Source organism: Mauremys mutica, chromosome 1 (genome assembly GCF_020497125.1).
Source record: "Mauremys mutica isolate MM-2020 ecotype Southern chromosome 1, ASM2049712v1, whole genome shotgun sequence".
NCBI lineage: Eukaryota > Metazoa > Chordata > Testudines > Geoemydidae > Mauremys > Mauremys mutica.
In genome coordinates this window covers 248,122,689-248,146,694 of record NC_059072.1, presented here as the reverse complement: position 1 = coordinate 248,146,694, position 24,006 = coordinate 248,122,689, and the positions used below count along the sequence as shown (strand labels likewise).

General features: G+C 44.6%; 1 protein-coding gene across 1 annotated transcript in view; it reads right to left on the bottom strand.

The window, feature by feature from the left end:
- The window catches only part of LOC123367631 (interleukin-1 receptor-like 1), a 72,469-nt gene extending 48,683 nt beyond the window's left edge, over positions 1 to 23,786 (bottom strand). Inside the window, exon 1 of the mRNA XM_045011984.1 lies at positions 23,394 to 23,786. The gene's annotated coding sequence lies outside the window, so the exon portion shown is untranslated. The remainder of the gene's footprint in view (positions 1 to 23,393) is intronic.
- Positions 23,787 to 24,006: the final 220 nt, after the last annotated feature.

Below are 24,006 nucleotides of genomic sequence, written 5' to 3'. Positions count from 1 at the left end.
AGGATTCTTTGCTGCTTCTACAGAACCAGACTAACACGGCTACCCCTCTGAGAATAAATGGGGTTTGTGTTAGGGAGAGTATTTACCCAGGGAGCTTCACAGACATTTTAGGCACCCTCATTAGAATGTTAGTAACGTGTCTCTGCTTCACCTTCTGGTCCTGGACTTCCATATTTCTCTTTCTACTAATGTTAAAATCTTGTGGTTCTTTCTCTAACTGAAGTGTGGGTGACTGTAGATCAGGGTAAGCAACCTATGGCACGCGTACCAAAGGCAGCACGCGAGCTGATTTTCAGTGGCACTCACACTGCCTGGGTCCTGGCCACCGGTCTGGGGGGCTCTGCATTTTAATTTAATTTTAAATGAAGCTTCTTAAACATTTTAAAAACCTTATTTACTTTACATACAACAATAGTTTAGTTATATATTATAGACTTCTAGAAAGAGACCTTCTAAAAACGTTAAAATGTATTACCGGCACGCAAAACCTTAAATTAGAGTGAATAAATGAAGACTTGGCACACCACTTTTGAAAGGTTGCCGACCTCTGCTGTAGATTATCCATCTACCACTTTTTAACAAATCCAGTTCCAACTTGTGGAGAAAATTCTGCAGCATAGCTGTGTGACTTAATAACATTGATCAGGTTGTTGTCCATTCAAGATAGCTTTGCTTATTCAGTTTTGTAGCTGCATGTACTTAGTGCATGCAGTACACGGGTAACAGGAAAACCAGTCACCTTACCTGTGATCAACTGACCACTCAAAGCCAAGCCAATACTTTGCACCGAAGATGAGGTTGGCACCCAACTGGGTAATTTGTTTGTCAGGGCCAGAGCATTAGTTAAAATCCCTGGTCTATTTGTGTCCCAGCAACAGATGCTTTAAGAAAAATATTTATGCAGGATCCTCAGTGGAGGTTGCTGGGGCAACGTAAGGGGTTTGCAACATCCATAGAAAAGAGGAAGATTATCTGAACTACTGCAGCATAAACACAGAAATTTCTGCCACCACAAAACTAGGTGAACAATGTATTTGCTGTCTTCCTCACTTTGACTCTGAACCACATACAATTCCTTATATTGAAAGCCATCAAAGGTAATAGCATTGGTGGCAGAATAAGGCAGAAAGGCTGGATAACATATACTCTAATTATCCTAAAATACTCAAAGGAGAGTTATGAATTGGGGTGACTACATGCTCAGGTGCCCAAACTCCAACACACGTTGATTTTAAGAGAATGGAATCTCAGCTCTTTCTGAAAATCAGGCTCCTTTAAGATGTCTCAAATCAGTCACCCAAAAATTGATGCCCCAAAATCCTGTGCCACTTTTGAATATCTTTCCCTAAAGTTCTCTGGAAAGTATTTTTTTGGTATAACCTAGGAATAGTTGTAAAATGCTGAGAAACATTCCAAACCAAATAGCAGTCTGGTTAGTGTTATCCTTCACAACATAGTAGTTGCTCATAGGAATTGCATCATTTCCACAGAATCCTACAGAGACTCTACTGACATAATTAATAATCCATTTACATAACCAGCAACATCCCCCAAGATCAAAAGGTAAGAAAATAATCAACCAGAAATTTCAAAACCAAAATATATCCAATATAGCAGAACAATCTGTACTGTAGCACCCATCTTAACACCATTTCCATCTGAACTCCCTTCCAAGATTGACATACAAGATGGACACACTATACAAGATTCAGGCCTGGGGTGGGAGACCTCCTATATTTCAGGTTAGATACAAACAGCACAGCAATCTCTCCCCCTTACCAATTCCCCTTTGGTTCAGGCTGTACCAAATAGCAAGCAGGAGGCAACTGTGCTAAAACTGGCCCAGTAGTGTCATCTAGCCTCTAGTCCCCACAAACTCTACAGTACATTACACTACACACACTTTCAGAACCTCTCAGGAATAGGACACAAAAAACAAAAACAGCCATTCCCCTTATTTCTCATAACCTATCTCCAAGAAAAAGCGATGGAACATCTCAGATCAGCCAGTTATTTCTGCTCTCCAGCACTCTCCAAGTTCCCAGTCTCTGACAGGCTGTATTTTGGCTTTCCCCAGCCTCTGCCCTAGCCTCTGTTAGCTACAAGGGGCCATTGGGGGGATGGGGGATGTTCGCTAGGAGAGGAGGAGAGTTGAATTGCAAATTATCAGAGAGCTGGGATGACATCCTGGCCTCACTGAAGTCAATGCCAAAATGCCCATTGACTTCAGTGGGGCCAGAATTTCACTCCCTGTAGCTTGCACTTCCAGTATGGAGGCAGCTGCACCCCCTGATGAGCAGCATGTGTACATCCTAATGGCGGCCATCTGTCTGATGAATCTGGGGAAGTCCATCAGACTGATTCATCTCTGGAGGCTTAACAAGACTGGATGACTTTCTTATAGACATGCTCTGGTCCATGCAGAAATCATAGCTCTATGGTCTGTGTTATGCAGGAGGTCAGACTAAATGATCATAATGGTTCTTTCTGGTCTTAAAATCTGAGTCTCTGAACTGTGCATGGAAGCAGGGAAAGTATTTAATTTATAAGCTCTCTGGGACGGGCACCATCGTTTTGTTATATATTTGTACAGTTCTTAGCCCAGTTGGGCTGGGGCCTTTAGATACCACCACAATACAAATAAATGATGAGATATGGAGGATGCAGAAGATAACAGTGGCTTGCAAACAGGACTAAGCAGCCAAGTCCTGCTGATTCCTCACCAGGGGGGCCAGAACAGGGGGAGGACCAGTAGGCCATGGTCTTTTTACCTCCCTTAAGGGTGAGCGGTAGGGTGGGGGGGGGGAGAGAAGGGCAGAAAGGAGCAAGCAGCAGGCAGGGTCTCGGGGGGAGGAGACAGAGTGGGGAGCGGGGCCTCAGGGTGGAGCACAACAGGGCCTCAGGGTAGCGGTGGAGTTGTGGGGGCACGGCCATGGTCTGGGTGCTGGTGGCTCCAGGCCCCACCCCGACCCTACCCCTTCTAGTGAGCTTCCAGCACTCCTGCTCCTTGCCCCACTTAATCCTGCACATCACATTCCAACTACGAGCCTGGGAACTTACATTCATGACACTACACACCATGGATTTAACAGAGACAGAGATTTTATGGCTCGTTACGACAATTTGTAACACACCCAACTGCCTGCTAACCTTTAACTGACCCCTACATTTTAAATGGTCTCCTGCAGCACGTGTGAACGCCTAACAATCTATCCACCTTGTATTTAGCTTAGACACTCTGGTTAGCTAACCTTACCTTCTCCAGCCCAGAAGAATAGCTCTGCGAAGCTCAAAAGCTTCTCCCTTCCACCACCAGAAGTTGATCCAATAAAAGATATTACCTCACCCACCTTGTCTCCTTAAGCTATTTTTATTAGTTGTGATTTTCAAACACTCAGCCTTAACTCCAGTCTTCCACTTCTTCATGTACAACTAGCATGTTACAGACTTTACACCTGTCTCTCTAGGAAATATCTTAATCCAGGTTGTAGTTTTGAGAGGGCCTGTGAGGAATTGGGTCCATGCTGCACCATAGCTGGTTTTGTGTTAGAGTTTGTTGTTGAGCTCTGTTGAGATCCAGCTGGATGTTAAAGTTGCATTAATTGGATTGTCTGTTAATTTTAGTGTTGGCACTGAAAAGAAACGCACTTATGCAACCTGAACTCTAGGGTAACCATTTTTTTTTCTGTGGGTAGGAATAACATTTTAAATACCATTTTTCTGTTGACATTGAAAAAAAATCTGAGTTCAGCATCTTGGGGAGGAAATAGTGGTTCTTACAGCAAGAGGGAAGTGGGAGTGTGGAAAGGGATATGGCAAAACTGGTAAGACATTTAAAGGTCACATTTATAAAGATGATCATTTCTTAATAGTTTTTTGTGAACATAAGGTTTTTCTGTAACTCTTAAAAGTTATTTATTCAGTCTCAGATTTCATGCATTTTACCTGCCTTTGCTAGTGGCATGTAGCAGGGTGGTCGCCTGCTCCTGCCTGGAAGGGCTTAAAGCAGCCCTGGCAGAGGGCTGGAGCAGGGGAAAAGCTAGGCTGATTGGCAGACCAGCTGCAGCTGGGCCACGCCCCAATCAGGCCACAGCTGGCCTGTATAAAAAGGCTGTGAGCCAGAAGGCCAGTAAGTCTCCCTCTGCTTGTAGAGGGAGAAGGTCCTGGCTGCAGGGACCTAAGCAAGACACCTAGATTGGGAGCAGGGCTGGGGAAGGACCAGGGGAGCTGGGAGCTCTGACCTGGAAGTCCCCAGACTGCAGGCCTGACTATAGGCTGAATAGGTGCAGGGTTGCAATGGGGCAGCCCATGGGTAGGCAGAGGCAGCAGGTCCAAACCCCTTTGCCTGTGATGAGTGGCTTATACTGCAGTCTGCCCCAGTGAACGGGGGCTAGATGGAGACTGGGCAGAAGCCAAGACTGAGGTGAAGTGGGGATAGTGGGTGGGGGTTCCCCTGTGAGGGGGAGATCCAGAACCTGAGAGTGTGGGGGTACTGCCAGGGGGGCAGCAACCCAGAGAAAACAGGCACCAGAGTCTGGGAAGGATATGGAGACCAAGCTGTGGTGGATCACTGGCCTGCAGAGGGTGCTCTGGGCTGGAAATTGAGCTAATTCCCTGAGAGACCAGCAGGAGGTGCCGCAGGGTGAGTCTGTGCACGCTTACATGGCATTATATCCAAAGACTGCTTTAATCTGGTTGTAATCCACAATTTGACCTGCCATTATTCTTGCTTTCCCTTGAACTATTGGCTCAAATAATATGAAGCATTTGGAGTGTAACCTCTGTGTGGTTTCATGACTACAAAGCAAACTTAAACCAAATACTGTTGTTTCCCAGAATAGCTGATATTACATAATATACCAAACAACTTAATTTTTCCTATTAGTTTTTAACCTTGATGTATTTGGCTTCAAAGAAGCATAAGAAATATCAAAGAGTAGAACAGAAAGGGATGTGTTAGTGGTCCTTGACCCCATCCCTTTGACACTGTTCAAGAAACCAAAACACACAACTATTATTAGCTGCCACTGTTAACAACATTTCTGTAATTGCAGGTAAAGCAATTACTGGGTACTGCAATGGAAGCACTCATCTATAGAGGTCTTGCCAGGAGTTTGTTTCCCTATTCCCATAATACTCCACTAATCTGAAAGAGCATATATGGTTTGCACCCATGAAGCCATCAGTGGATGCTGCCAGGAGTGTGACTGTAGACTGGCCTCTGGAATTTTTAATCTCTGTGTCATCTAACCCTGCTCAGAGTAGGGCATATCTACACTACAAACTTTGGCCAACACAAGATACATCAGCATAAAGCTGCTGCAGTTGGTATATTGCTTGTGAGTGTGCATACTTGGCTCCTTGTGTCGGTGCTGCATGTATTCCCCAGGACTTGATGCATAGTATGGTGCCCCATAGGTAAGTATCCCAAGGTTCATCTTGCCACCATCCAGCGCACTGTCTTCTGGAAAGTTTTGTCAATGTATAGTGGGACAGAAACGAGTATAAATGGGGGTGACTGGGAGCAAGGGGTGAGTATGGCCTGCTGGGGGGGAGAGAAATGAGGAGGGGCTTGGTTGCATGAAAGCATGAGTATAAGTCATGGCACTGGCGATGGTGATTTTAGCTGATACCTGACTCTGGAGGATAACAAAGGCACTGAAAGCATAGCTGCTGCTGGCATCCTGAAGCCGGGCCTGTATGCCACCAGCTTGTTTACTGCAGTGGTGCCTACCCAAGTTATCATGGACTGACATGGGAAAGTGTCCTACCACAGAGGAAGAAATAAGGCTGCCATCCCTAGAAACTTCCAGAGTACTTCCATGAGCATTTCATTGAGATCTCTCAGGAGGATTTAAGGGACACCTCTGTGTATATAAACAAACTACTTGTCACGGACCCCGTCCCTAACTCTACAGGGGAATGAAAACCAGATAACAATTCTACCTCTCTTTGTTGTACTATAAGAGGTAGTGGTACAAGTAAATTAATAAAAAGTCTGTGGCTTTTGTTAAATTGGGGGCACCATCAGTACATCATTGAAATGGGAAATACGTTTACATGCTTATCTGAAGTTCCTTCCCCTGCATTGGGCTTGCTCATGCTCAACTGCCGGGACTGACTGGACAGTGGTGGAATCTCAGACAGTTCCTGGCTCTTGGCATTGCTGTACTCCCCTGCAATTGCATGTCCGCCATCCACCTCTTCTTCCTCCTACTTGCTGCTCATGGCAGGGGTCTGTCTTGAGCTCCTTGGAGGTATCCATAGTGCTCTGTGGAGTGGTGTCTCGGTCTCAAGCAAATATGGCTTGCAGCTCTTTGTAAAAGCGGCAGGTCTGCGGCTCAGCACGGGACTGACTGTTGGCCTCCCTGGCCTTCTTATATGCCTGCTGAAGTTTCTTCATTTTCACATAGCATTGCTACTGATCCTTGTCACACCCCTTCTCCTGCATCTCTTGTGCCATCTGCTCACAGATCTCCACATTTCTACAGCTGGTCTATAGCTGTGTCTGCACAGCTTCTTCTCCTCACAGGCCCAGAGATCTAATATCTCCTGGCTACTCCAGGCCGGAGCAGTCTGGAGTGTGTAGTTAATATGTGTTGCAGCGCAGGCGTGCGTGGACAGAGCTCGACCATCAATATGATTTAAAGCAGAGTCCTTTTATTTCTCTCCAGCATACATCTTTATACACTTAAAGCAAGCAATCAAGCAATTGCTAATTGGTTAATAAGGTACAAACAAGCACAGCTGTAACTTCATTGGCTATTTAACATCCTGGCCAACCCTTTAATTTATTATTCTGTTATTGCCTCCCAGCAGATAAGAACGAGCCTCATCCTTGAGACTTGCATGTCAGTTTCCCACACTCTTATGCAAAACAATCCGACACTTCCCCCCTTTTCTCATAATAAAAAAGGGAAGGCACAGCAAAACATTTTCAACTTATAGCATCACATTACTACAATCTATTACACAGCAAAACTAAAAGCAAATCTAAACACCAGCTGCCTAACTAAACCGTAACAATATCTTCCGCAATGCCCTATTTTTACCTATACATCCCTCCTCCAGGTAACGCAAGTGGCCCAAGGGGCCAGGAGGGTTCTGCCAATATGCAAACACCCACAAAGCAGGTTTCCAATAAGGGCTTCCACTGCAGCAACATGGGGCAGCAAGCAGAAGGCCATTGTATTTATGGCACTCTGCGCCAAAATCAGCCAAGGCCGGACCCACTTCGCCGGAATCCATCTGGGACCTTGAAAACAATCTCAGCTAGGCCACCTGGCATTTGCCTCGCCCTGGCATAACAACTTTATCTCATCCCTCTGTTCTTGTAACCACGCTGCTGTAATTTTCCACCAAGGCAGCATAGGGAAGATGCAACCGGACATCTCCCCCCTATTCTTAAACACAAAAAAATTAAAAACATCCAATAAACTACACCAAACTTATAACAAAAGGCATACAAAAAAAACAAAAAAACAGCACCACTTATATGCCCTTAGCCTAATACAATTACAATTACATAGCACAATATACAATCTTCAACTAATGCAACAAAATATTCATGGCCAAACAATTGCAAACTAATTTCTTGCCTAAATTTATTTACAAACATTTCAAAACACCAAAAACTTTTCTCTAAGCATTTTTACAAAATTCAACCTTTATTCCCTCTGGCAACCATAGAGTTAAACTTTTAGTCTCGCTACGCCCTCAAGAGTTTTTCAGCCAGCTTTCCAAGCCTTATCTGTTGCCTGCCCGCTTGGGCCCGATCCTGTTTTCCCTTCCAAATACGCTGTCTATTATAATATAAACCACATCTAATATCAAGCAGTCTACAACGGCCAATAATCAGCACATGACACAAAATTAACAAAAAGTCTAAATAGACTAACAAAGGCACTTTACATAAAAATTCTTAGGGTCACATAAATTCAAAGCCATTCTCCCAAATTACCTAAATTTATGTCTAAACAATCCACAACTCCCCCCTTGAGAATACTCAACAAACCCTTTGGCTGAGTTTTCTCAAACTTGAAAAACAAAAAACAATTAAACTCTAAAAAGCTGGGGCAATTAATTCCACAATCATCCTCCCCATGAACCCGGCAGGGTTCGGTATGTAAAAGCCCTCACCCCCCAACTCAACCGGTTTACATGCTGGGGAGGGGCACTGCAAATATTTACACTTTTACTTAAACAGTGTCTAAATATATTTTTACAACTCCAGATCAAATGGTACTCCTAATATATTTGTAAGGGCAGTGGGCTATCCTGGTGCTCAAAATCACTCCGAATGGCCGTCAGCTGGCCATTCAAAAAGTCAAACATACTAGCTCCCATGGCAATGCTTTCTCAGCCTCAATAAAATAAGAACATATCATTTACAATCCAATTAGGGTGGGCTATACATACTGAAGGATTTATCCAAAACACAGGGCACAGCCTGTAAAATAAATCCCAAAATCCAATTAATATCACATTTCTCAGCAGGAGTCCCAAATTTCTTCCTGCCAGTGTACAATTCTTTGTCTCTTCACCAGGATCAGTTCTCAATGTCTTTTTAGTCAGGAATTTCTGGACTTTGGCAATGTCAATACTGTGAGTGTTTTTTCTCCTTTTTCACCACCGTTGTGGTTCAGCTTTTACGGGGGAAATATCCAGAACGTGGGGGCTGCAGCGGACAAGGGAGAAATTAGCCAGCACGTTACCTTGTCCTTTATTGCTACTGTTTAAAAGCACAATGGAACTAAAAAAAAATTAGGCCAATCATCAGTAGGAAAATTCTCCTGATATAAAGGGGTCTTTTGCAATAAAAATCATGGGTCCAAGCAGTCAGTCCTTTTTGTAGCGTTTCTTTACCCATAAGAAAAGAAATCTAACACATTCCGGTAATGCCAGGCCGAATTTTACAGCTATTCCAGCGGCCTGGGCACAGTCAAGCCCCCCCCTTTCTCTTGGCCGTTCGCCAAGTCTTAGTTGCAAGCAATGTCCTTGGCTGGGCCAAAAAAAAAAGGAATGAGCTTTCTTGCCTTGTTAACTCATGCTGTTCCTTTTCCTTCCCTGCTTGGCTTCTTTTAATCTGTAAATCCTGTGTCAGCTATTGCTGCTCATACCGGAGAAGCATAATGGTTTTCCCAGCACTGTCCCAGGCTCAAACCAGCCAGCGTAGGATGCCTTCTCCGGGCTTCTGTAGGTCCGAACGACCTCCGGGGCCACGGCACAAGCCTCTACCTGCGCCGTGCACTCCAACGTCTTCCCGTCCAGGGCTCGCTTCCAGCGGAGCACCTCCTCGTCCTGTGCCCGAAGGCCGGTCGGGAGGAGCCTCCACAACTCCCCCTCTCTTCTTAATAAGTGAATCAGTGCAGCAGGGAAGATCTTTTCCCTTTGTCGGTTCATAATGTGCAAATAAAACTTCTATATTATCTTTTCTTCAGCTGATACAGCGGTACTCATATCTGAGCTTGGGTGCGCCTCTCTTTTCGGACGCTCGCCCCTGAGCTCAGGCGCGCGTCTCTGTTGGACGCCCGAGGGCTTCTCCGGCACTCTCCCCTGCGGCTCCCAGCCGCTCACCGCGTCTCTGTTGGACGCCCGGGGGCGTCTCCGGCACTCTCCCCTGCGGCTCCCAGCCGCTCACCGCGTCTCTGTTGGACGCCCGGGGGCTTCTCCGGCACTCTCCCCTGCGGCTCCCAGCCGCCCGCCTCTGGGCTCAGGCTCCTGGCCGTTCGCCTCTGGGCTCAGGCTCCCGACACTATCATCACTCGATACGAGTCACATCGGATAAGCACTCCCCGCCTCTGGGCTCAGGCTCCTGGCCGTTCGCCTCTGGGCTTCTCCGCCTGGGTCAGGCCACCGACACTTTCATTCGATACGAATCACGTCGGGGTCACCATTTGTTGCAGCGCAGGCGTGCGTGGACAGAGCTCGACCATCAATATGATTTAAAGCAGAGTCCTTTTATTTCTCTCCAGCATACATCTTTATACACTTAAAGCAAGCAATCAAGCAATTGCTAATTGGTTAATAAGGTACAAACAAGCACAGCTGTAACTTCATTGGCTATTTAACATCCTGGCCAACCCTTTAATTTATTATTCTGTTATTGCCTCCCAGCAGATAAGAACGAGCCTCATCCTTGAGACTTGCATGTCAGTTTCCCACACTCTTACGCAAAACAATCCGACAAATATGATCATCTGAGCAGTTGCTCACAAAAACAGATTGCTGCTAGGTATGCTCACCAACATAGATAACCAGGAAAAGGCATTTCAAAAATTCACAGGGTTTTGAGCAGGGGCTTCCAATCTCCATGATCCCTGAGCAGCAGAGTTCACAATTGTGACCAGAATGGTCAGCATTGGACGTTGTTGGACAGCTGCTGGAGAACTAGTGGGGTTGACATTGGTAACAGTGTCTACACTTGCACTGCGTTGACCTCAGTTCATTGGCCATAGTGCAACATCATTTGGGAAGGTGGTGTTACTGCTGTGATGGGTTGCCCCCTTTAAGATGCCACCTGATGTGCTGAGATACCACTGAGCCCACCTGAGTACCCTTTTTACCTGTCTTACTGAGCCAGGCTATCAAGCCTCCTCCAGCACACACACACAGGCAGGGCCACATCCAACTGCAGAACGACACAGACACTGAGATTAGCTCTGAGAAGACTCAATTTAAGGGACTTGCCCCAGCTCTCAGGTGCCCACCTCCCTTGGAGGGCAGACCCAAAGGTATATTATGAAATCTGCCTCAATGTAGAGGAAGGCATGCATGCAACCGGGATCCCCGTGGGGGCCAGCTGAGGTCACTCAATTAGAGTGAACTGCAAAGACAATGGGGCAGACAAACCCCAAAGCCGGTGGATAATTCAATACTTAGATTTACCAAACCAGCATAAAACAGCTTCTTAATTACCTCACTGGTTATTCAGAAGTCAATAATATAGTTCCCTTAAAGTACCCAGCCTCAGGCCTCCATTCAGGTATCCATGTCAAATATGAAGATCTGTAAATCTTATTTCACCATAAAAAAAGAAAAGGTTCTACCAATCCCAAAGGATTAGACACATTACCTCCCAGATTAATGAATATTCCAGATTTTACCCAAATAGACACATACAGCCCAATTCTTATTAACTAAACTAGAATTTATTTTAAAAAAGAGTATGGTTAAAAGATCAATATACATACAGACGTGAGTTCAAATCTTGAGGTTCAGATACATAGCAGAGATGGTGAGCTTTGTAGTTGCAAAGCATTCTTTCAGACATAGTTCATAGGTTATAGTCCAATACCATATTCAAGGTGAACTAGTTGGCACTGGGATCCCAATCTACTGGTTTAAGCTTCCCCTGGTGAAGCATCAAGCAGATCTGAGATGAACAGAATCAGGATCCAAGGATCTTTTATACAATTTCATGTCTTCTTTGACAAGTTGGAGTCCCTCTGGGAACAAAAAGGTAATTAGGATGACTTTGAAGGAGGTCCATCATCGGTACTTAGCCATCAAATTAACATAAGGCAATTTGCTTGTTCTTCCACCATTCACAGATTTATTACACATTTCAAAGAGAAGAATACAGAGATATCCCATGTTACAATTCATTTAAATGCTAGGATGTTCTTTTGATCTCTGAATTATCAGAATACAGCATAGACAGGGACTGTGGATTACACTGTTGACCATTACCCATATATAGGTAAATACAAAAAAACCACAAACATTATCTCCCGACATGACTCACATTCAACCTTTAAAGACATTTATTTTGCAGGATGTTTAACTCTTTCTGGCCACGTGTTACAGCAGGCCCAAAGCAGATTACTAAACAAATAAAACAAAACACGCATAACAAAACAAAATAAAGCAAACTAAGCTTGTTTCACTAAAGAAATTAGTTACAAATAGTAATTTATCACCATAGATATTGTTGCAGGCAGATTACAGAACATCTTGAAAAGCAGCTGCACTGGTCTGCAACTTGAGACCTCAGTTATTGTTACTCACAAGCTAGATACCCTTCCAGCTTGGGTTCACCCCTTCTCCCCTGAGTTCAGTTCTTGCTTCCAGGTGTTTTTCAGTGTCTCTTTGGGTAGGGAGGCAGAGGATAACCACGATGATGTCACTCCCCTGTCTTATATAGCTCTTGTATATGGCGGGATCCCTTTGTCTTCCAGTGTAAAAACACTGGCATTCCAAAAGGGGGTGGTATCCAGTACCAGGTGACTCAGACGCATGTCTCTACGGGGCTGTGGCAGCCATTACTTGTAGGCCATCCTGAGCATCCACAGAAAGACTAAGCTCTTTTACAGTCCATTGTCTTTGCTAGTGGGCCATTAGCACTGTCTGGCTTTCTCATTGTTGTACCTGAAGGGCTAGTTAGGGGTGACGCCCAAAGTAACCCATTTGAAATGCAGATACATATAGTCAATATTCCTAACTTCAGATACAGAAATGATACAGGTATACAAATTGGATAATCACATTCATTCAGGGCTGGATTACGCAATAGGTAGACTAAGCACATGCTTGGGGCACCATCAAAGCAGGAGGCACCAAAATTTTTTTTTAAATTCTGATATTTATTATTTCCAAAAAAGCATTGAAGTAGTCATCATGGGAAAAATCAGAACTTTGTTAGACTTCCTTACACTCCACTACACACTCTTCCCCTGTTTTTCATTACTTATCCCTACCTAAACCAGGGGGGCGTCCTACTAATGTAGATCGAAAGAATGCGAGGAAATCAGATCCTGTTATGTAGTGTAATAAATTTGTTTTATTGATATATTCTTCTGAGTTATACGTACTTGATTGGTTTTTTTCTCATATATAATATACATAATGTATGTTGTGGAATTTTTTTAAAAAATTCAGATAACTGAGATAAGGGGCAGGATGAAATGTTCCTCAATTTGAAAAGCCACACTGGTGCAGGGCCGCCCAGAGGGGGGGACAAGAGGGGCAATTTGCCCCAGGCCCCGCGTCCCGCAGGGGCCCCCACGAGTGTTTTCCGGGGCCCCTGGAGCGGGGTCCTTCACTCACTCCAGGGGACCTGGAAAACTTTTCCTCTCCCGTCTTCGCTGGCGGGAGGGGGGTCGTTCAGCTCCGGGGCAGCCGGTGCGGGAGAGGGGGCGCCCGAGGGCCCCGGCAGGGAACCGAGCGCGGCTACTGCAACCGCGGGGCCAGGAGCCGGGCCGCCGCCATCTTCGAGACCCGCCGGAGGTGCCGACACAGCGCGGCCGCGGGGTGGGGCCACCAAGAGAGCACCAGGAGGTCGGGGCCGGTGTGTCCTTGAGGGGGCTGCGGAGCGTGGCGGGAGGCGGCAGGGAGCCCGGGGGGGAGGGCAGCGCGCGCGGCCGCGGGAGGCGGCAGGGAGCCCCGGGGGGGAAGGAGCAGCGCGCGTGGCCGCGGGAGGCGGCAGGGAGCCCCGGGGGGGGGGGAGGAAGGGGCAGCGCGCGCGGCCGCGGGAGGCGGCAGGGAGCCCCGGAGTTTTGTCCTGGCCCCGGGACACTGATCAGGGAGGACGTGTCTCCGTTAGCTGAGGTACAGGGCGGGCGGGGAGCCGGGCAGCCCGGGGTCTGCTCCCAGCATGGACCCGCTGGTTGCGGGGCCAGTCTCGCTCTTGTGCCCGACGTGAGACCAGGGCCGCCCAGGCGGGGGGGGGGGGGCAAGAGGGGCGGAAGGGCTCCCCGCCGCCGAATTACTGCTGAAGCGGGGCCCCCCGCCGCCAAAGACCCCGGGCCCCCGGAATTCTCTGGGCGGCCCTGCACTGGTGAAGAAATGGCAAATCAAGTACTACATTATCTGTGCCAAGTTTGCAAAATAGATTTCTCAAAGTGCAGAGGTCAATCTTATGACAACGCTGCCAACATGTCAGGGCGTTATCAAGGAATGCAGAAGAAGCTTTTAGGACAAATATGCCATATTCATACCATGTGCTGCTCACTCTCAATCTTGTTGGCCGCAGTGCTGTTGATTGTTGTCCAGTGGCAGTATGGTTTTTCTCAACAGTCCAGTTACTTTATACATTTTTCTCTGCCTCACCACACTGATGGGCAGTTCTTAAAATATATTTGGGCAATGATCATGTGTTGAAATCTCTAATACTTGCTGGGAGGCACATGCAGTGGCAACAAATGCAATTCTGGAGTCCTACTCAAAGATTGTGGATGCATTAGAAAGTATAGCCAAAGACTAATCACAAAAGGGAGAAACTATATGAGAGACAGAAAACATTGCAAACAAGATGCAAGAACTAGAGTTTGTATTCATGTTGACCATGTGGAATGAAATTTTACAATACCACCACATAAGTCAAGCTCTCCAAGAAAAAGAATTGGATTTGAAAACCATGTGCAGAACTCTGTCAATCATTAGCAGACCACTTACACACTTTGAGGAATGATTTTGAAAGATTTGAAGACATATCAAAAGATATCTTGCCTGATACTAACTACAAAGAAGCCCAGTCCCGCAAGCGAATCAGGAAAAAAGAAGCAAATGATAGCAGTGCAACAGAAACAGCATTGAATCCTAGACGCAAATTTTGCGTATCTACTTTCTATGCTATAAATGATACACTTGAAGCTCATATGAAGAGGAGAGGTGAAGTGTACAAAGTGGTATCAGGTAGATTCTTTTCTAAACGATATGGACTTATCTGACTGACTGTATTCACAAGGTTCCCAAAAGCTAGTTGACTCATACCCTATTGAGTTGAACATGAATCTCTGTGGAGAAGTACGACCGTTCCACTGTTATATGCGTGCAAAGTTTAACAGGAAAAATGAAATTCAGTCACATTGATCTTCATGACAATACTGAGAGACGGAATACAATGTGTATTTCCAAATGTAGAGATCTCACTATGTATTTTTCTAACATTGATTACTAGCTGCTCCACAGAACACTCTTTCTCAGCTGAAAAGAATAAAAACCCCTCAGAGGACAACAATGTGTCAGGACAGACTTGATTCACTTTCTCTATTGTGTATGGAAGCGGACGTGCTTCGTCGAGTCAGCTTCAATGAACGTATCCAGAATTTTGCAATCAAAATCTAGAAAAGGTATTTTAATTTCAGCATACATGTCAGTTGTGTCATTTCAAAAAATAAATTTTTATTTTACGATATAGTATTGTTTTTATTTTGAATTACATATGGGGGGGCACCATAATCTTTTCAGTGCTTAGGGCCTCTAAAGGTCTTAATCCAGCCCTGCATTCAGTAAATCATAACCTTTCCAGTAATATTACATAAGCTATCTTGCATAAAGTACATCTCAGTTATGTCATCCATAAAAGCATATTTTCATAAACAATATGGAGTGTGATGTCACACAACTGCGTTGCCATAATGGGATGCTTACATCAATTGCGGACAAAGTTAAGTGTAGACATATGCACAACTAGGCAGTGGTGCTGGAACATTTTTAATAGTGGGGGAGCTGAAAGCCAGTCCCCTTACCCCTGTCTACCCCTCCAACCCACAGAGCTGAAGCTGGGAGCAAAGCCCTGGCCTCGAGGTGGCCTCAGAGTCTTGGGCGCAGGGCGGCAGCCAGGACTCCTGGGGTGCTTTTAGCATTCCTACTGAGGCCACTTGATGCGAGTCTCAGACGGAGACTACAATTTTCAATATGGGTGCCTCCATATTAAAGCCTTATTTAGGCACCTAAGTAAGTGGCTTACTTTTCAGACATTTGAGCCATTCAGGTTCTTAATAAGGATTTAAGTGCCTAGTTTTTGGCATCCAAGATTGCAAGTTTGGTAGTGGTTTCCAAGAGAGTTTAGGATCTAGCCTCGCTGATGACTTAAAAAAAGGTTCGGTAGGACCAGGACTATTTCCAGTCTTCAGTGCATTAAAGGGAGAGATCTCATACGGGTAGTTCTGGAATCAATGATGCACCATCTCTCTAGTACAAACTAGTTTATGCAAATAAAATTAATGTGGATAATCAAAAGTTCTTATAAATGAAAGCATCTAGGAACAGGGCCCTGTATTTTTATTATTATTATTATTACTCAGAGATTATCCTCTCTGCTGATTTAACAGATTCAGCACAAATTTTTCTACCAAGATAACTTGTTGCTGAAGTCAAGCCTCAGGTGTCATATCTGACCTTTGGATAACCATAGATTTCACCAAATTCACAGAATTGACATTCTACTGACTATAATAAAACTCTTTAAGATAATCTAATCTCTCTCTCTGCAGCACTGATACAAACTGTTTTTTCCGTACCTTCCTGTACCATAGGATGGAAAATGCAGTTTTAAAGTAGTTACATGCAAAATAGTAACTTCCATCAAAGGAAATATGTATTAAAAATATCTATTATGCTGCATACTCTTTTTAAAGAGCTAAAGGGAAGGTGTGATAAATGAAGTGGGGGGTAGCTCCCTTTGATGGGCACCCAGCCAGCTGTAAAATCCCTCTTGGTAGCTGTTCTTGACTTGCTTTACCTGTAAAGGGTTAAAAATTCCCTCAGGTAAACGGGGGGAAAAACGTGCACCTGACCAAAAGAGCCAATGGGAAGGTAGAACTTTTTAAAACTGGGAAAGAAACTTTCCCTTTGCCTCCAGAGAAGGAGACACGGAGCAGCAATGCTATTAGCAGGAATGCAGTGCAAGGCTTCCATACCTAGAAGAAATCATTGGACAGGGCATGTTTAAATAGATTAATAGATTGTAGGGCTGGAAGGGACCTTGAGAGGTCATTGAGTCCAGTCCCCTGCCCTCACGGCAGGACCAAATACTGTCTAGACCATCTCTGATAGACATTTATCTAACCCACTCTTAAATATCTCCAGAGATGGAGATTCTACAACCTCCCTGGGCAATTTATTCCAGTGTTTAACCACCCGGACAGTTAGGAACTTTTTCCTAATGTCCAACCTAAACCTCCCTTGATGCAGTTTAAGCCCTTTGCTTCTTGTTCTATCCTTAGAGGCTAAATGCGAGCAGGTTTATTTCTGTTTATTTTTTTAAGGCTTGTGGACTCCTCTGTGCTAACGCCAGATGCTTTTGTTTGCTTTAACCTTTAAGCTAACCCCCAAGAAAGCTATTTTGGGTGCTTAATTTTTGGAATTGCTCTTTTAAAATCTAGCAAAAGCCTAAGTTCCAGATGTATTTTTTTTTTAATAAAATTTACCTTTTTTAAGAACAGGATTGGATATTTGGTGTCCTTAGAGGTTTGTGCATGTTGTTTGATGGCTGGTAGCAACAGCTAATTTCCTTGGTTTTCTTTCTCAGCTCTTCCTCAGAGGGGGGTGAAAGGGCTTGAGGGTACCCCACAGGGAGGAATTCCCAAGTGTTCCTTCCTGTTTGTTGTTTTTTGTTTTGGTTTTTGCATTTGGGTGGTGGCAGCATTTACCAAGCCAAGGTCAAAGAAGAGCTGTAACCTTGGAAGTTTAATGCATGCCTGGAGTGGCAAATATTAATTTTTAAAATCCTTGCGGGCCCCCACCTTCTGTACTCAGTGACAGAGTGGGGATTCAGCCTTGACAGAAGGTCAGAATACAAATCTAGACAATTGATTTTTTGCAATCATCCAAACATATTCTGTTCAGTTTGGATCATCTTTTCACTAGAAAAATAATGTGAAACTTGAGAGGATGTGACACAGGGCAACAAGAATGTGTTCTAAGAAAAAAAACTGGAAAAGGGCAGGATTTACCCTTTTCTTTAAATATTTTCTTTAGTTTTCGGTACTGGGTGCAAGCAAGCCAAAAAGAGCAAAAGAAATGGAACAAAAACCAGTGAAACAGGAGAATTAGGAAATGAGACAGAAAAAGGAAAGATTGATAAATTTTTCACAGCACCTCACAGCGGGCCACGGAAAGAAAGCCTTCCACCAGCCCATCACAAGGATGGCTCCAACTAAGCAATGACTGGAAATCATTGATGTACACAGGGCCGGCTCCAGGCACCAGCGAAGGAAGCAGGTGCTTGGGGTGGCCAATGGAAAGGGGCGGTGCATCTGGGTCTTTGGCGGCAATTTGGCGGCGAGTCCCTCAGTCCCTCTCTGAGCTGTCACAGAAGTGCTGCTGAAGAGGAAGAGAGGGGGCGAAAGACCTGCTGCCGAACTGCTGCCACCGAAGGAAGCAGCACGATCGGCTTTTTTTTGTTTTTTTCCCCCCACTTCGCCACTTGGGGAGGCAAAAAAGCTGGAGCTGGCCCTGGATGTACAGTCTCAACCTTGAGTATGTTTTTAAGAATAAAGCAATGCCAAAACTGTGGGCACATCTCTGGCAAGCAGGCCACAGAGAAGGAACCATTTATTCTTGCAATAAATTATACAAATACATCTCCCTCACAAGCTCAGAGAGGATGAAAGAGATGGTACGCAACAAATGTGGATTGCATGCTTCAACATTCCACTCTAACCACCCTTTTCAATTATGTTCCCTTTTATCAATCAGCACACCCACCTGCACGCCCTTCTGTCCTCTTCCCACGCCATTCCTAGCTAACTACCGGAAATGTTGGTAACCACATAGACCAGAAAATGTTTTGTTTTTCTTTTCTAATCTAATGTAAGTTCCTGATGCTGACCCACTCCTTTGACTTTCCACAGCTGGATGAACTGAGAAGCTAAAGTTGTGTACTAACAGCAAATGACTCTACGTTATCTATTATTTCATACTCGTGCAGGGGCTTTGGCACCCCCTGGAAGTCTCCTCAAAGCCCTGCGGCATTCATTCCAGTGCAACTTGCTGGGAGGAAGCCATGCTGAGCTAGCCAATGACCTGGGGATTCAGGGGTTAATTGTCAGCTGCAATTCAGAGGTTCTGCCAACAGGAAGCTAATTAAATACAGCTGAGCCTATTTAGGCTCAATCCCTTAAAAAAAGGTGTTGCTCTGTGAGGAAAGATCACATTGAATCAGAGCAGGTTGCTCAGGGAAAAGAGAAGCTATACTACACAGTGAACTTCATAAAAAATACAACTAGTAAAGCTGCATGGAAGGAAATGCAGGTAGAGACTTGGCAAACTCTAGTAAATCTGAACTTCTGCAGCAGACCCTTCACACTTGAGCCTCTCGTGAACTTCTTTCTAATTATGCCACTCTGGGTCTGACTCATATCTGGGCTGCCTGGGATCTATGCTCAGTGGCTTGCAAGAAAACTATTTCAAGGCTTGGTCAGTTGGTGGTAGCTCCTCCATTAAATAAGCAACCACCCAGCCAAGACAGCATGTTGTCAGATTGTGGTGGTGCTTTCTCTATTGTTTTAGTGGCCTAAAGGAAGAATGGACTTGTGGGGAGATCTGGGTATAATTCATGGCTCTGCCAAAGACTTGGTGTGATCTTGGGCACATCACTCAATCTGCCTCAGTTCCTCCTCAGTAAAATGGAGTTAATATGTCCCTACTTTCTATGTACTTAAGGCATCACCCAGACATGAGTGCTGGTATCACAGTGAGCAGGTACCTCACTCACATGAGAAAGCAGTGCTGCTGTTATAGGGGCAGTCTGTGCTGCTGCAGGGGCAGGCTTCAACACCGAACCAAATCCTCGGTCTACTTTAAAGTAATAGGTAATGAAAGATTCACTGCAATAACTCCCTGTCAGGCAGACAAGTCAAACATGAGGCACACAGGGATACATGGAGGGAAGTTACTTGTACCAGTGGCTCTACAGATGAATTGTCTGTATTCATATCAGCCAGGAGGAATAAAGGTTTAAAGATGATAATACTTTACAAAAAGGTATTCTTAAACTAGAGAGACACTTTTCAACAGAGGATTCTGAACTTGGTTTGGAGGTAAAAACAGCTCCTTGTACACCTCCCTTCTAAACCTCCGGCTCTAGGCCACCAAAAGCAATGATAACATTCTGAAAATTTGCCAAGGAAGTGGACTTAATGACCTACAAGCGGAAAAAGAACGCTCTTCCTGGAAAGCTGCACTGCCATTCAGAGAAGAAGGTTGCATATGCCTATAAAAAAGACTGAAGGAAAAAGGGAATAATGCACTTTGCTCTCTTGCAAGAGAGCTTTTCTAATCTCTACCATTAGCATCACCATAGCACTTAGTTTCTGTTTGGTAGCATCCATAACAACCGAACATATTAGGGAGTTAGTCTCCAGGTCTTTTTCTATAGGATCACTCATTGATTTTGAGTAGAGTTACAATCATTGTATAGTATGTCCATATGATATGAGAATAATCTGTTTCCTGTAGATTTATCAATGTTTCTGAATCTCTTAGACAGACAATGTATCTAAACAACTAATGGATGAGAATTGCAGATCTCTTGCAAAGAGAAGCCAGAGGAGAGGAACAAAAACTTTGAAAAGCTCTGTCATATAACTGAATTTTCTTCTTTTCAAAAAGAAAAAATGGTGGTAGTGATGGATTTGGGGAGCAAAGGGGAGGTTATTAAAGACAATGTAGACAATGATATTGAAAGTTGTTATATTGACGTTGGGGCCTCAGGAGCTAAGCTAGACATTATAGTTCTCATGGTCTCTCCATAGCCAGCTACCAATATTTCTAATGATTAAATCCCCTATCAAAAGACAATGTCTCTTAACCATATTCATCTCCTGGAGTGACTATCTTGGGGCATACGAATGCTTGCCTTCCCTCGACTCTATGAGAAGATGCAGGGCTGGCTCCAGGCACCAGCTAAGGAAGCAGGTGCTTGGGGTAGCCAATACAAAGGGGCAGCACTCTGTCCGCTATTGGGGCAGGCCATCCGGGGTCTTAGGCAGTAATTCGGCGGTGGGTCCCTTGGTGGCAGCTCAAAGAGGAAGAGAAGGACCCTCCGCCAAAGTGCCGCCGAAGAATGGAGCGGCGCGATTGACCGTGCCACCGAAGTGCTGCCAATCAGCTTTCTCCCCACCCCTCACCCCCGCTGCTTGGGGCAGCAGAAACCTCGAGCCGGCCCTGAGAAGATGGATCCTATCTGAGGGCATTTGTCCCTCCATTTCACCCTAGTCCCCTCTTCACAAGAGATCAGATTTCTCAATTGGAGAATTAGGGCTGCCAGTTCTGATTTAGACCCTCATTCCTCTATGAATATGCAATCTCTATAAATAATTCCTTCTCCCTTTGCTTCTCCCATTCATCAAAGTTTATACTTGGGCTCTGAGGGCCTCCTGTGCACTAAAACTGGGTAACCACCACCCTGATTAATCAGTCTCTAATCTCTTACCCCCAGTAAGATTAGGGCTTTTATTCTGTTATTGGGTGCTGGGTTGATTTAAGGTTGCTCCTTAAGAAAGAAGCTAAAGTTTATTTTACAGTTGTTGATTTAGTCCACTGAGCAACCTAACTCCCCTGAGGGCTGGACCCTCATCCAGTCTAAGATCCCCTGCAGGTGCCTCATTCTGTAGAAGGATTTAATAAGATTGCAGACCAGAAAGGACCATTGTGATCATCTAGTCTGACCTGCTGCATAACACAGGCCACAGAACTTCCCTGAAGGAATTTCTGCTTGAAATAGAGCATATCTTTTAGAAGAACATCCAATCTTGATATAAAAATTGCCAGTGACAGAATCCACCACAACCCTTAGCAATTTGCTCCAATAGTTAATTACCTTCATGGTTAAATTATTCCTTATTTCCAGTTTGCATTTATCTAGCTTCAATTTTCTGCCATTGGATCTTGTTAGATCGTTAGCTGCTAGACTGAAAAATCTATTATCAAATATTTCTACCTCATGTAGGTATTTACAGATTTAGCCCTTCCCAACTGCTCAGTTACATTCATTCAAATATCACACAAGATAGTCACAGCAGGTCTTAGTACGACTCACTTCAAATATTCAAAATGTAAAAGATGAGTTCAGGATGTTTTATTTTATTACCTTCAAAGACACTAGTTAAGAGTTTAGTTTTATGAACTTCAAATAACTAAATCAGTGATTCGATTTATTTTGTGCCTCAAAGAACCTCAGCTGTAATACATGGGTAAAGTGAGTAATTCTAATTCACCTAAAGTGAGGTGTCCTGTTTATTATTGTGGGAGAAAATAGTAACAAAAGCTTAGGTCTTAACTGAACACCAAACATATAAAGTCAGTCCAACCTAGCCTGGACTTACAGCAACAGAGGTGCTGCAAATAATCTAATGAGTTTCAGCTGCAGCCTACAAAAATGTCTCACTACTTCCACAGAAAACCAGAACAGTCAATACAAGATGGATGGCCTAGATCCTGAACTGGTGTAAATGGTATAGCTCCACTTTCAGCCAATTTATAGCAGCTTGGGATCACACCACACATATATTGCATTGAACATCATCCCAGACAGAACACACACACACACACGCACTTTTAGGGGCTTGATTACGGTGCCAATGTTTTATTAAATAAGAACCACAGAATAATGCTAACATTACAGTTTTCTTCCAGGGAAAAGCTGAACTTGCTACAAATGCTTTTCAGCTTATGAATACCCACTGTTACTGGAGAAAAGTGCTTTTGTACACTTCTTTTCTGTGGAGGATGTGACTAATCTCATTATGTAACAATTTTTACCAAGAACTCTGCATCATTACATTCCTATACACAGGAGCTCTCCACTGTGTAGCTTTGAAGGCTCTGACAGCTATTGAGATAGACTAGCATCTCCATTCTAGCCATGCATGGATGTGGCTAGAACTGAGAATCACCAAGAACAAAAGACTTTGTAGTAGACAAAAGTAACCTCTTCTACACATTAGAGTAAACACACAGATCTTTATTTCAAGCATCTGTCTTTAGAACTTACTTGCATATGCACCTTTAAAACTTTGTAAAATAACTGAAAGACACAAGCAGAACAGGAGAGGCAAACATTGCAGAGCCATTCTTTTGTTGCATGGGCAAAAGTAGAAAGCATTAATGAAACAGCATGGTTTAGACACGTTGAGTGAAATCCTGACCCCATTGAAGTGAATGCAAAATTTCCATTGACTTTCATGCAGCCAGGATTTCATGTTAAATGCTAGTGGTGGGGGTCTGTATTCCTTACATTAACATTCCTTTCTTAAGGAACTGAACTGCTATAACAGGTTTTGATCAGGGAGTTAACATTTAAAAAAAACCCACTTTTGTCTGAAAAATGCCTGAAGCCACAACATCATCATACAATAAGATTTTCCATAAGCTTGGCAAAAGACTATTAGCTTCTGCAGGAATATGTTTTATGCCCAATTACAATGCTCAAGCTGAGATTTTTCAAAGCAGGTCAAAGACTTTACCCATGCATTTTCTATGGTTATTGGCCTATACTCTTTTGAAAATCAGACCAATATTGTTTTTACTCCCAGAAATGTGCTCTACAAGAGGTTTAAATTCATACAGCATAAGAAAACCAAACATTTTTTCAGCTAACAATAAAACTGAAGCATCTTATTATGATACACAGAAGTTTGGAAAAGTCTGTAACGGGGTGCGCTCACCACTGTGGCACCTCCTGCTGGCAGTCTTGGGAATTAGCTCTGCATGATAGTGCATCCTCTTCAGGTGGTGCCTCACCACTGTCATTCCTGCTCTAGGACCCACCTCTCTCCAAGGACCACAGCATCCTCTTCAGCGACACAGCCCTCCGACCGTGCCACACACTGTGCTTCCCCCTTCAGGGGGACCTGCAGCCCAATGTTCAGCCACTTCCCTTAGTGGCTACTGCAGTGAATTGTCTGGCCACTTCCTTATGACCCCAGCATCCTCTTTGCCCTGGCCTCAGGGCCTCCACCTGCAAACCCCCAACAGCTGTCTCTCATTCCCCCAGTCCCTGCTCGCAGCACTGCTCTCTCCAGGGGGCTGGCAGTTCTCTCAGCCCTTCAGAGACACAGTCCTTTCTCCCTGGGCTCCCAGCAGAGAGCTGCCCTCCTCTGCCCGGCAACTTTCTTTTTATATGGGCCTGCTTGACCCTGATTGGCTGCCTCCCTAGGGCTCTATTAACCCCTGGGAGCCCAGTGCGGGGCAGGCATCCCATCACAGTGTCTCTTTTGCATCTGAACCAAAGAAAGTTTCATGTCAGTAGGTTGTGTGTGAGGATCATAGTGATCCGTT